General features: G+C 38.5%; 1 protein-coding gene and 1 long non-coding RNA gene across 2 annotated transcripts in view; one reads left to right on the plus strand and one right to left on the minus strand.

The window, feature by feature from the left end:
- Window positions 1–12,443, plus strand: part of LOC105681406 — a 21,194-nt gene extending 8,751 nt beyond the window's left edge. The window contains exon 2 of the long non-coding RNA XR_001102620.3: window positions 6,304–12,443. This is a non-coding gene — a long non-coding RNA (uncharacterized LOC105681406). The remainder of the gene's footprint in view (window positions 1–6,303) is intronic.
- The window catches only part of LOC100742801 (UPF0489 protein C5orf22 homolog), a 432,798-nt gene that overhangs the window by 239,672 nt on the left and 178,298 nt on the right, over window positions 1–14,828 (minus strand). The window lies entirely within an intron of this gene.

Genomic DNA, 14,828 nt, shown 5'->3' on the forward strand with positions numbered 1-14,828 from the left:
CCTAGCCCTCTGTGCGTTTTTTTCGAACAGCTCGACTCTAGCGGGCCATTTTTCACGGGCGCCTCTCGCCTTTCCACTCCCCGTGTTGGCATTTGAACCGGTCGAAGGGACGTCGAACGACCGGAAGCGAGTTTTCCGCGCCGTCGCCGCCGCCAGCAGCGTCGTCGAGTGGATTTTTCTCGCTTTTCCACTGGCTGCCGGCGTAACGAGGTTACGCCTTAAGTATTTGCTCGTCGATTTCGCGACGATGGGGACTGACTCTCTTTTTCTCTTCCTTTTCCCTCTCGACACCCTACGCCATCGAGGGCCTCGAAAAATTCACCACCCGGAAAAAAAGTTCTACGTGACTTTTCCTCTGCGTTCACCCTCTCCCACTCGCCTCGCGTTTCAACCCCTTGTCTACTTGCTTCTTTTCATCTCCACGGATTTCAACGCCAACTTTCTACTCTTCTCTCCTTCTCGTTCACTTCGCATTTTTCCCACTCTTCTGCTCTCGTTAAGAGTTGGAAAATTTTGGTTGGACAGAGACAGAGAGAAAAGAATAGAAAGGCAAAAGAGGGATAATCGTCGGACGGAATTGTTCCGTGCCACAAGCGAGAAAAGTTGTGTCGTGCATAACCGGTGACGGGTATTGGACGAGAGTAACGGCGCTGCACTTTATTGGATAATTTAGTGACGATCTAGAGAACGATTTGGGGGGCTAATGGGATCGTTATTGCGTGGGCAGGCCGGCAGAAAAGTGATTTTTGCGTTTATGAAGAGGATGAAGACACGGGTGGACTCGGTAGTCCGTGGTGAACGTTTGTGAACGAATGCTGGAACGTCTGATCATTTGTAATCATGGTTTCCTTTCCTTTTTCAAGAACACGCGTATGTGATTTCGTGATCTTTTTCTTTTGGAGACTTAATACATTTTCAGAAGTGTCTTTTTAATGTTAATTCGTTTATTTTGTTGAAAAATTAAGATCTCTGTGTAATGTTACCGATAATAAGAGATTCTAGTCTTATGACTTTTGAATGAAATTCTTTAGAATTCCTGCGACTTCTTTTCGGAAGATTCTCGTATATAAATAGAAGATTTCACTTCTTTCAAAAGCTCAAATATTTCATGATGTAACTTTGACATTTTACGCAATGAGATCAAGTCCGAAAAACAGAACGATCATCGTATACTTCGATGTAAATTGTATTATATATTTTTAACTGTACAACAAATCTTGGAATATATACATATTTCATAGAAAAGAAACAATTTTATTAGAACATTGCATATGGAAGATATGAAATGTTCAATACGTTATCGTTACATATTCATCATCGTGAAAGTATCGATTTCGATTTCATTATCTTCCGGCAAATGTCAAACTTTGCATCGAGAATGCGACCGTTTTTGAAACAGAATATGATGACGATATATCTTGAAAGTAACCTTTTTCGAGCGTGAATGCCGAAGGTGAAAGAATCCGATAGTTTACAGGTGTGTCGCGGTAGCATCGTCTATTCTTCACATGGAGCCCTTTCGAAGCGACGTAGGTCGATACCTATGCTTAAAATTTTAGTAGGGCTACCGTTTCAGGTCATGCATGGCGTATAAATATTGTGCATAAATAAGCACGGTTATTTATGGGAATTTTATGAAAATTCGTCCTACCTTCTGCATAGGGATAGGAACACCGCTTAAAGAACCGTTAACTATCTGACACGTGGGTTATATATTTCCCAGTTCAAATCACTGTTAGTTTTGGCATTACATGGTTAGATTTACGAATGTATAAATGTTAAAATTCATATGGCATTTTTTATATAGCAATTTTTACATCAATTTTTCCGTTCAATTCTCCGTTAGCTTTGTCATCAAAATTTAGGAATATACGTATATAGATAAAGTTCATATAATTTTCTACATACATACATATTTCATATTTAAATTTTCCAGTTCAGATTACTACTAATCTGTCATTAAAACGGCTCAATTCTACGAATGTATAGATATAAAAACTTTGTATTAAATTTTTCAAATTCAGAGTTCTCACGTATGGAAGTTCATATAGATAGAAATCCACGCGATAAACTTTTTTTTTTAATACGGACTCGATAAAAATTCAAGCTTTCTACTTTTGAAAACGGCTAAAATTAAATTTCCCCACGTATCATGTAAAACCTTGTACACGCCTCTTATACTCTTGCGCTCTGTAAATTGTCAAAAGAGATTCTGAAATAAAATAAATTGTGAAACAAAGAATATATTGGTTCAAGCTGATTGAATAGAAGGAAATATTGAGTTGAAGGTATCCAGAATTCATTAATCGAGACGATAAACGAGGCAGGGTTCGTGAGAAACGAAAGGATCATCGCCTTATGCTAATAGGTGAAAGAAAAACACCCTTGGGGAGTTTTCTCACGGGATGCTTGTCGTCTAAGGAATATTAATAGGTGCCCCTCCCCCCTCTCGACCCATCATTCTCCGACACAAGGAAATTTCCGCGTCGAAGGGTTAAGGGCGAAGCTGCTGGACCATCTGTGTACCTACTTGGAAACCTTCGTTTTCTGACAAACCTTCGCACGTTCTATTAGTATGCCCGCGTTATTATAATATAATACGAGGTGGATCCATCCTGACAATATTTATTCTAGGGGGAGCAGGTAAAGGGTTGACACGGCTGGAATTTAGAAAAACTGCCTTTCGATGTGGAACAAACAGTTGCATAACTTGAACCCTTTCGTGTAGCCATTATTTCATGTTTATTATTCAAAAACTGAAAGTAAACGTGCGTTTGTTCGTTTAAATGATTTTATGGAGTTGTTGGTGCTTTTGACTTTTAATGGAAATTTTAATGATTTTGAAGTATTTTGGTTGGTTGGATTTTTTATTAAAAATGTTTAGAAGAGTTTTGTAGCTAATCTTATAATATTCTCGAGTTGGTTGATTTAACGATTAGGATAGAAAATTTGTATTTTAGAAATTTCAATGAATGATATGTGAAAAGATATTCAGATAAATAAATAATGATGATAAATCCTTCGAATTCCTAAAAATTTGGTACGTACTGAAAATCTATAAATTTTCTAGGGAGATTATAAATTGGATATTTTAATTATTTTGATAATTCTACAAAAAGAAAAAATGTATAAATACAGATCATTGATATTTTAAGCAATAATTCGTATTTTTCTCTTTTTTTTTTGAAAATAGATAGCTACGAAATTACGATTTAACAACGTTAACGTTCAATAATTAGCAACGATAAAGAGAATTTAATAGCATTTTATAAATTTTCCACGATGTAAAGCGTTTAATGACAGCGGCGCTTTGCAACAGCAAAATAGCAGCGATGCCATTAAAGTGTTTAAAAATTAATTAATGTCACGAAGCATCGTAAAATTGAAAAGAGGAGAAAGCAATTTTAATTACCTGCAGTAAAAACATCAAAATAACGGAGAATCCATTAAATGTTTCAATTAATTTATTGAACATTTGTCGCCGAAAACTGCATTAATGATTAATTATCAGTAATACAAAAGAAACAATTTCACATAGCTTTTTTGAAATCTAAAAACACAAGGGAATCATTTACATCTCATTTTTCACAAAGATTACTGATTATTGCTGGATATTACCAAACGCACAAATTACAGAGCAATAAATAGATAGAACCAGTACTTTTTACCTTTTCATAGACTCAGCAGACTATAAATTTAAATCATGTATTAAACAACATGACAATACACTTTGCTGTATACTACATATATCGTATTTGTGTACGTAGATAGGATATTTTAACTGAGAAGGACAATATTCCGCAAATATTCAAAGATCAGACAGATCAACACCATAACAGTGGTTATCAGAAAGTGTGTAAAGAAAGATTTTGCAACACAGAAATAAAGTTCAAGAGCAAAATTCAAGTAGCTTAAATCAATTATCCACCTATTACAATGTATTCTATAATAATATTTTCAATATTTCAAAACCCAACTCGATCGATAATTTGATTGACCACGGCAACATCCGCGTAATTCACGCGCGATCGAAAGAGAACGGAGGCAGAAATCCGCGTGATTCTCGAGATCTGGAGGCAGCCCGATCGAAATTAGCCGGGTCGTTGCACGTCGTAGAACAAAATTACGTCGAAGAATCCGCTGGCCAGTGCCCTTTCCTGGGGCCTGTTGCCCTCCCCCGTCGACATCATCCTCGTCTTGATGCGATTATAATGAACGCTCGGTTTACCGTGGAGCCTGATAACCTAACCCCGAAGAAGAAGACGAAGAGAAAAAGAAAAAGGACCAGGCAGAAAAGAGAGAAGATGATGAAGAAAACGAGCACAAGGTAGAGGGTACAAGAAGGAGGAAGAAGAACAAGAAAAAGTTGGGAATGAAAAAAAAAAGAAGGAGGAAGAAAAAAACAGGAGAAGAAAAAGCAGAGAGAGTCGAGCAATAATATGAGAAGGCGGGGCAGGCCGGAATACGTAATGCGCTAAGAGCGAAGCCGAAGCGCGTCTTGAACGGAGCATGAAATTGGCTTTTCGGCTGGGATCGATTTGCGACAAAAAAGTTGTTGTTGCTGGTTGTTGCAGCCGCGATGCGAAAGATACAATCGTGCCTGCCGGACCCGACGCTGTTGCTAATTTGAATTCATTTCGTGCCTCTGTTATCCAACAGTTGCTCGCATCTTGCGCGCGAACAAGACGAACATACATTGTCTTGATCTTACGGACGGTGATGATGCGCGTGAAGACTGAATCGCGAGACGAATTTTGCTTCTGAAGTTCGAAATGATATTCAGATATCACTGATATTTTTGATCTGATATTTTTAATGGTAATTAGGGAATCTTTATGTATTTATGCGGAATTTAAGTGTTTGAAAGTGTACAGGATGTTCATAATATGCAAAAATATACAAAATATATGAGGCCCTCGTTATGATACATTGAGGGTATAACGAATCTCTATTCAGATTTTATTTCTTTAGCTTTGTTTGTAAAAATATAAATTTGGATAAAAATCTACAGTCTAATAAGTAGGTAATGATATAAATATCTCCATTTCAATCGGTTTGGGAAGAATCTTACTTTAAATATGATTGACTTGGTGCATTCGATGGCGCGAAGTCTCAGGTTGCTTTAATTCTAGATTCGTTAGGTTATAATAGTGTTAGATAATGAATATTCTATAGTCGAAGTCTTCGTAGATAGCTGAGAGAAATGATATTCTCTTTCGACGCTACAAAAGAAAATATAATAAGAACATGTCGATATTATTCATATTTTATGATTTGGGAAAACAGGAACATTACCAAATTAGTATGTTATTATTATTGAGCAGAAGATTCGATTTCAAATTAAAGTCCGAAATAACGTTCATAAACTACCATATTTTCAGTTATATCGTTAAAAATTATCAAACATAAATGCGACGCTCGAATACCCGCTTTCAAATATCGCATATGTACATTTTGCCAAAAACGTTAATTCCTTCGGAAATATCATACGTCCCGCTGGAAATGAAACGCAATCAGTACGACTGCCAATTTTTCTGGCTGTTCAATTTACATAATAACGATTTTTCCATAACAGGGCGAAAGAGACCTCGAGCATGTAATTTCTCCGCGACATTATCGTTTCTTCATATGCATTTACGTCAAGAGACGAAAGTGATATTCGGCGACGCTTGTTTTCTTTTCTCTTTTCAAATTCGCCGCGTTCTCACTGGACATGCCACCGTGTCTCCGTGATTTGCGATAGTGGGTCACGATATCCATATGATTGATACCCCGGCTCGTAATAATAATAATTATTATTAAGCGGCAGCGCATGGGTAAAATCATACATTCATTTCCTGTATCTCGAAACGAAGGTTCGAATTATCGCTTGTCCGACGTGGGCCAAACAGTCAGCAATGGTAAAAAAAAAAAAAAATAAAAAAAAGAAAGAGAAGGAATAAAAGAGGAGAAAAAGAGAAATAAATCATTCCGTCAAAAATACGGTCGAAAAATACCGAAAAATCGCGGCGATATCGTTGGACCGTCATTCGATTGACCAACTTTTTGCGCATTTACAGGCTGTTCTTTTTTTTCCTTCCATCCTTGCCATTTTTCGGTGAGCCAGTATCGAGTACACTTGTAATCCGAGAAACTCGTTACAGCTTGTTCGAACACCGTTTCACGCGAAAATAGGCGTTGTACAGTGAATTTCTTTTTTCTTTTTTTTTTTTTTTTTGATACCCCTACCTGTTATCCCTTCTCGACAGTAACGTATTCGTTTCGTGCAGTCATGTTGATCGACGACTTTTCTGTTTGTTTCAGGTGTGCTACGCTCGGTTGGAAGTGTGCTTGTTGCTTAGTGGCGGTATTTGGTAAGGATCCCCTTCCGTCAAATTGACGGGAAAATCGGAAGTGTCGATTTCGATCGCAGTGCACGAATTCACGGTGATGGTAATGAATTTTTTTTGACAATGTCTATGGTCACAGTGAAGTGGTCCGTGATTGATATTTTCGTTAAACGTTTCGTTCAATTTGAAATTTCAGTCGCACATGTTTAATATGATATATATATATAAATAATCGATATAATATTTCAAGTCCTAAGAGTAAAGTAAAAAAATCATACGTTTGATCGACGAATATTAAAGGAGTGCTTTCTAACGGCCGGATTGCGTAAAATTTGAAAAAATACCTGGTATCTACAAAACCGTGAGCGGTCTACGGTTAAAAAGTTTCCCCATAAATTCGTCACTGTCAGAGAAATGATATACGCGGACTGAAATCTCGTCGAATTATCTCGTTCCACTTATCAGGGAATACTTCCAAACAAACCACGGTCTGGCGGCCACGCCCCGCTCTAAAAATCTCCCCTTTGAACAAACTACCAAAAAACAGGACGCACAGACACCCGGCTATCTCGAAAAAAGTCCACTTATCTCCATTTACACTGCATCAACGGATTCTACAAAAATCATTGCTCCACCTCCCGCGGGCAATAAAAGTATCTACACTTCCGTTCCAACTACCCCCTAGACACCGTTCTCACCGTCATCACACGGGAGGTCCCTAATGACCAACCCATACTTCTCTCTCTAAACTCTTCCACCAAACGCCCAACGTGTAACAATAACAAGAAAGAACGAAAAGCAGACATACAAGAACTATAAATCTAATATCTTTTCATTTTCCAACATACATTGAAATATTTTCAGTTGTCTATGTTTTTTACCTTTCGAGTAATCTTCCATTATACAGGCTACTACGATTTAATGACTGCTGACTGCATAGTCTTAATTGAAGGGAGAAAAGGAAATGCAAGATATAAAAAGACCTCGACTCTGTATATACCAAGAACATGTATATTTTTGAAATTAAAAGTCAACAGCAACAAATCAATTTCAGAGATGTAAAACATCGTAGAATTTATTTTCAGCAAAAGTAAATGAATCGGTGCGTTAGAAATGATCCGAATAAAGAAATTACCATACCTAATTGTGAGAGAGTTAAGAACCAGATTAACTGTTCCCGGGTTAACAGGTTTATTATGTTTATGAAAATATGAATTTGCATAAACAACCGTTCCTTATCCTTCGAACGCACGAATTAATTATCGAAGCAGGTATTCTATATCTCGAATCCATTACCTCTTCTCGTGATCCCCAGAAATTCTCGTCCATTCAGCCCCCCGGCGGTACCACTGGTACCATTTAAAAAGAAGAATGTCCTATAAGAATACTCTAAAATGAACGAAAGACAGGCAACAGAGAGGATACTAAAAAATGAAACAAAAAAAAGGAAGTGTAAAGAAAAGGGAAGATGTTTTCGCGCTTCGAGGGGTGGTTGGGAAGGGTCTGTTACGTCACCGAGAGGAGCGAGGCGCCGAAGAATCCAGCAAGACGATACGGCCCTGCCCTTCGCCGGGCAGATAGGGTATAATCATGGCGAGTTTCGTATCTCGAAGGGGCACACGGGAAGATGGTCCAACATCTGCCGCTGCAGGGAATCTCTGCCCACATGCTGGCCGTCGTGCACGTACGTACGCACGCACACGCGCAAAAAGTGACATAGCTACACGCTGGGACGTCATGTAAATTCATTCGAAACACATGGCAGGGCCGAGGCGGCGTTTTTCTCGTGCGCGCAAAAGGGTTCTTCCACGGTGGAATCCGAGGAGCGCCGCACGGGGGGCTCCGGGTAAAAAAGGCAGACGATAACTTCGACTTTTAGACAAGGACCACTCTCACTCTCTCTCTCTCTTTCTCTGTTTCCTTACCTTCTCTTTCGCCTTCTCGACCTCTGTCTCTGTTACGAGGGACCACCGGCTCGAATGAGTCCACCGGTTAGCCGCTTCTTTTTTATTTAATCGCCTCGATCATCCAATGCTCGGGGTGTCCGATGCTTTGCAATTTCGGCTTAGCGAAAATTTAGAGGGTAAAGGCCTCTCTTGAGATATGATTCACCTTGGAGGGTGGTGGCTATTGGATTTTGTATTATTTATGAGAAACCTGGTATTGTTCTAAAAATATGGCGAGAAACTGTGGAAACTATTTTTACGAATTCTGTAGGCAAGTAATAAATCAAGGATATGTTGAATTAAATAGGTCAAAGTTCGAATCTGATTTATAGGATTGTTTATAGCGAGCATGAAAATACAGCATTTAATAGATGTAACTAAAATCAATCGCGCGAATGCTGTTGAAGGTGTATTTACGCGAGAGGTATTTTTGGAACGATTTCAAACAGAGTACAAATCATAAATAGATATGGGAGACGTATTAATCGGAATTAGCGACGAACGTTTTCCCTTTCTGATTAGATTTTTAATGAACATCGGACGATCTTCCCTAATTAACTTACCATTGAAACTAAGCACACGATACAATCATTAAACCGAACAGTATGCAATTACATGTACAAGTATTAAGACAATTAGCTTCAACGAATTATACATCTCGATATCAAACTCATCATGGAATAAAAAATTTCTTAAAAAATCCACTAGAAATAATAATAAAATCCAGCAGAAATCGTAACAGGATCTAACGAAAGATCTAATTGGTCTATCCAGTGATTTTCTTTTAACGAGTCTTCGATCTGATTGTTCCGCGACGTTAAAAGAAGAAATAAGAGAAACCTAATAAAAAAAGACCTAATAAAAAATAGAATCACCGATGTAAAACGCAGAGAAAGGAGCAAGTAAACCAACAAGGAATAAAAATACACTGGCTCGAAATAACAGGGCATTCGGGTAACGAGTGTTCCTTCGTCTAACGAGGGTTCCGTGGAAATCGTTAACGGGGTAATTCTCGCGTTCCGCGGCTAATTACACGCCGAAACCATGAAAATTCCACCGCTCTTGATTCATTATGCTGCCACGAAGACAATAATGGATCGCCTTTTGTTTTCGATTCGTCAAGTTCAAAACCGGGGGAATTTCGATGCGGCTACGAGATAGGCTGGCTCGTTGAAACGTTAACCGCCGCGCCGGAAAACCGCGGCAAGCGAAAAAAAAAAAAAAGAAGAGAACCAGAGGTTAGATAGACAGAACACAGGAGAACGATGGAAAAGAAGGAAAGGGATACACGAACAACGTGTACAGGGAGAGGGACTGTGTGATGAAGGGGGAGAGGAGAGGGAAAGAGAGAGAGAAAGAGAGAAAAAAGAAGAGAGACAGGGAAAATAGGAGTAAGCTCGCCGCGCGCGGAATTGCAGAACTGCCTTTAATTAAAGCCATCAAGCTAGTTGAACAATTATCATTAATTATGGACGTTGCTTGGCCGCTCACACGAGCCGTCCTCGTCGTCGTGGCTACCTAGAGAGAACGGTTTCACTTCGTTCGCGTGCACGGCGTCAATTTGAAAAGAGGTGGTTGTAAGAGGAAAGAGGGAACGAGAAAGGGAAAAAGAAGAAGAGAGATAAAAAATGAATACACGGGAGATGGGGAAGGAAAGGGAAAGAAGTACACACGGCCCTGCCCTCATGATGTATTTTCATCGACGCTCTACTTTGTAGCGTCTTCCTCTTCTTCTTTTTCTTCTTCCCCGCTCTCTCCCCGCTTTTTCCTTTACCTGTTAGTCTCAGTAACTGATTTAAGAGGCACAGTCCAATTTGAGATAGCTAGCAAGACGATTTTTACCGCTAATTAAAGGTGCGTTAATTAAAAAAGTACAGCCCCTGGTTTCATGCTCGAATCGGCCTTTGATCGCTTATAAATCGTTGGATCATTAGCCAGCTCGGTTGCTCGCGGACGAAGAAAACCCTTTTGCGGTTCGTGCGCGACGATCAAACGCGGGAAGAATAGACGATTCTTCTTTGATTCCCTCTTTAAGCGGTGTGAAACAATAGTACGTAGGGAGAATGGGGAAGAACGAGAAGAAGGGGAGAATAATATTCCGTCAGAATGCATGGTCTTGAGAAATACAACGATTGTTCAGAGGCGTTTAAAATTCTTTGAGATTAGGGTTGAGAAATCGTCGGCGGTAGATTCTTTCCTCGAGCAACGAGAAGCAAGCGTAAAAAAAAAAAAAAAATAGTGTCATAATAAAAATGACGATTTACGTTCTATGTCATTGTTATAAAATTGGGGTCAATGATTTCAATGATCTACGCACTTCGGACACGTTTTCTCGCATCTTAACGACGTGAAATATCACTGAGGAATGTTAATCTGATGTTTTCAAAGCTATACATATATTTCGAGTTTGTCTTGCCACAATCGAAATAAAGAATGGAGTGGATTCTATTCGATAGGAGTTATTATAGCATCTGGTTATTGTTATATTTTATAAGATTCTGACTGAGCGAAACTTCTCTATTATTTGAAAGCAATTTTATTCGTTGGACTAAAATGTGAAAAATCTTCTTGGATTTTCGAATCTTTATGTGTTAAGTTGGTTACTTTGGTTAGTTCGACATCATTCTAAAGTTAATATACAATATTAGTTTTCATGGTATCATATTTATCTTCATAGTTAGTCGTGTTATTTTTATAGCTAAATAAAAACAGAAATAGAATATAGATATCCTATTTTGTAACAGCATAGCGCAATTTTTCTTCTATTTCTAGCTCTAAACCGTAAAGATAAACTTGTCCTAATCCATTAAGCGATAATCACAGTCATAAGAAAGCTGGAACAACACGCTAGACAAAGTTTTCTCCTTCGATAGTATCTCACTGTTTATCATCGTTCTCTGTGTCTGCAATAAATAGATTTAGACATACACCATTATGTTCATGTATAGTCTTTAACCTTTACTCGATGCTAGAGTAAAGTATCAATTTACTTTTCCTTCAAACGTCACCCACGGAATATAAAATGAAGTATCTACATTTACCCATTATGCCAACTAGTCTTCAACGATCGTTAACTTGGCTTAAGAACACCTTACTCTTGAAAATAAATCTTCCCTCGTCCGACTATGGCTATTTTACTTCTCTTTTTTATATTTGAATGCGTTAATTGAGAGATTTAAAAAAGAAATGGTATAAGCAAACAATTTTTTTGACAGTTAACTTAATTCCAAGTAAACTACGAGCAAAGATAAACTTTAATGGAAAGATTTGTATACTTCTCATTACTTCATTCACGAAATTGCGATTAACAATATAAATTATGCTGCTACAGGAGAAAAATTGAGAAAATAAATTGCCAATGAAAACATTAAAAGAAAGCGAAGATACTTGAATTGAATCTAACTTCGAATTTAATTCGGTTTCTTTAGAATTCAGAAATCCAAGGGAAAGACGCATAGGCGATAAAATTTGTAATTTAAGATAAACTCTCTAGATACCTAAACAACGATATTAGAATAATCTAAAAATAAAAAATCTACATGTTTCGAACACTACCGTACGCACTTCTAAATCTTTAAAAACTCAGAACAAAATCCTCTAAATAAGCATAGATACGAAAAGATATAGGTGTACCATTTTTTCTTGGTAGAATTTTTTATTAATAGTATATTTCTCCAATAACCAGAGATTAAAACTACAGATACTTTCGTTTCCTAAACACACCCAGAGAGTAGCCACGATTTCTAAAAAGAAAGATAAGAGACGAAACGGGACGAAAAACAAGCTTCCCTAACAGAGAGAAGTCTCTAAAAAACAGGCTCGGTGGCTGACCACGGCTAATCTTCTCGCGCCCCATAATTAATTACGCGTTATCTGGAACAGGTCCCGATTACGGCGTGTGTCTTAACGGGACAATGGTGAACGGGGTCCCCGATAATGGGCCAGATAGCGTGTCCTTATTAGGAAAAATTTAAGGTTCGAGCAGCGTGTTTACGAGCTGGCCCGGCGTTCGGCCCGCGCCAACGACAGAAACCGAGCCATATTTCTCCATGAAATTTAACGAACCTCTGGCGCAATGGGACACCATTAAAAAATTCCTCAGCGTCATATGCCATCGTGCACGCAACGCCGATAAACGCCGCTGGGCGAACGCAGGCCGACTACAGAGTAAACGAACAGGAATGATAATATTACCAGACGTTTCACGCAAACGCCTTTGCAAAAGTGCCATCGGTGAAAAAAACTAATTTATTGGACTCGTAGCATAATTGTAAGCAGGATCGATTTATGAGGCCGTGTACGCGTGTCTCGTTCGATACCTTGCACATTGGACACGCTACGTGAAAGAGCTCCCGCTACGAAGTTTCGCGGTAATTTTCTGCTTTGATATCCATGTTTTGATTCGTTTCTTTTGTTACTAGTGAAGGGAAGTGGAAATTGTTTATGGGTAATAATGGGAACTTCCATAGGATAGTAGGAACGGCACGTTTGGAGTTATAGTCAGGAATGTGGAGAATTTTAGCTTTGACAAATTTTGATTCAATGACGTGGTTACTATTTGTTACGAAAGATGTCTATTATTTGTTGATCGGTAATTTTTCTTAGAATTCTAGGTGTTATTGATATTGTACTTAGATTTTTAAGAAAACTATTTGCTCGTGATTTATCCTATATCTAAAGATTTAAAATATGTCGACCAATATCAGAAAAAGGCAAGAACACTGTTTCTTGTATAAAATAGCTTATTCTCTATAGATCCACCATTTCGATAATGAAGAGATAAAGATACACCTGTATTATGACAGGATATAATATTTCCTAAAATATTCATGAAAATTATTATTTTAGATCTCCCTCGATATAAACGAAGAACGTAAATTTTCGTAACGTAGTCGGACGGACGTTTCAATTATTTAAGCTGACAACGAGCGCACTCGGCCGAAAGAGTTGGGAAACTCGAAAGTGCATTTCGTGCACGTAACGAACTTAAATAGACGGATCGTGTGCACCGGTTGGCCCGCGAGTATTATCAGATCAATAATTGCCAAGGAGGGCCGAACTTGCCGAACTTCGGGCCGCGTTTCAAGCTAATTCCTGCCTATCAGACCCGTGTCTGTCACCCGTAGCCTTCTTGGAAGGAAAAAACGAGAAGTTGGTTTCGCGTCACGGGGGAAAATACGGTTGCCATGTACCTAGCGAGACGAACCTTGGGAATTAAAATCATGAAAAATAAAGATTCCAGATGGATTGAAAAGAAGCTATTTAAATAGCGAAGCTATATAAAATATTTAAAGTTCGAGCGAAAAAGTCGAGAAATTTGAGGAGTATAAAAGAATCATCAAAGCTGCGAAACCAGTGCAGCTTGCATGTAACCAAAATTCATGTCAAAAATTTTCTACAAACATATTTCGACATATATATTTCTATAAATTTTATGTCAATTAAAAAACGATGATATCAAACAATTCTTTTTAAGAAGAAAAACACGGAATATTTTAAATTTATGAAACACTAATTCCCTATCTTACGATGAGCTTCAGATAACGTACATTCACTATAGCTCCATTACCACGTAAATTATTTCATCCTTTGTGCATCGTACCGAGTACATTACAAATATTAAATGAATATTTTGTACATTCTTGTATACTATATACATTCTATATAATTTTACACGTTTCAATATTCCACGTTCGCATAAACATCAGCAGTCTATTCATTATACTTAAGCGTAAATAAGAAGCGAAGAAAAAAACGAGTATTTCGTAAATGAAATAACTACTACAAGTCGACGACCTATTATCCAGAAGGAAATTCTTCGCGAAGTTAAATTATAATCTCCATTCGAACCACCGAAGCTTATTGACTATACATTGAACAAAAACTCGAAGTACCTACGTCGATGAATATGAAGTATAATCTCTCAGCGAAAAAATACTGGCAAGGCGCAACAAAAAGATACAAAAAAACGACCTCCCGCGTTAAAGGGGTTAAAAGGGACGGGCAGCACGTATTTCTACGATCGTGCCGGGCAACAGGAGGAGCAAAATCGACGACGTTTCGCGCATAATTAAGCAGTTCTTGCGGGCGTATTTCAGGGCCGCGGTGACGTCTCTATCCCATGCGGCTCGCTCATATCGCGGCGTTTACTCGGATTTACATCGCGCATACATATGTATGGAAGAAACTACGATTTGTATCGTCACGTTGGCCAATTAAGGGGCCGGGGTCGTTAACGAAGAGAATAATTAGAAAGCGTTGGCAAGCCGACCGGTGCGGTGGACGACGTGGTGCACGTCCACCTCGCTTTTCAGCTTCTTTTTACTTTCTCAGCTTGGCTTGGCATCGCCGCGAGCCACGTTGGTACATGAAAGAAAGAAAGGAAGAAAAAATCGTAGAGAAAACGAGCGAGAAATGTAAGGGGGAGGGGAAATAAGAACGAAACGAAAAATTCGCGCTCAGGTTCTATAGATGGTGTAAAGACACGGGGAATTAATATGTCTGCTACGTGTATTTGCATTCGAAATGCCTGAATATGAAATGGACGCGCCCC

The sequence above is a fragment of the Bombus impatiens genome, unplaced genomic scaffold (assembly GCF_000188095.3).
Source record: "Bombus impatiens unplaced genomic scaffold, BIMP_2.2 scf_0899, whole genome shotgun sequence".
NCBI classification, from domain to species: Eukaryota; Metazoa; Arthropoda; class Insecta; order Hymenoptera; family Apidae; genus Bombus; species Bombus impatiens.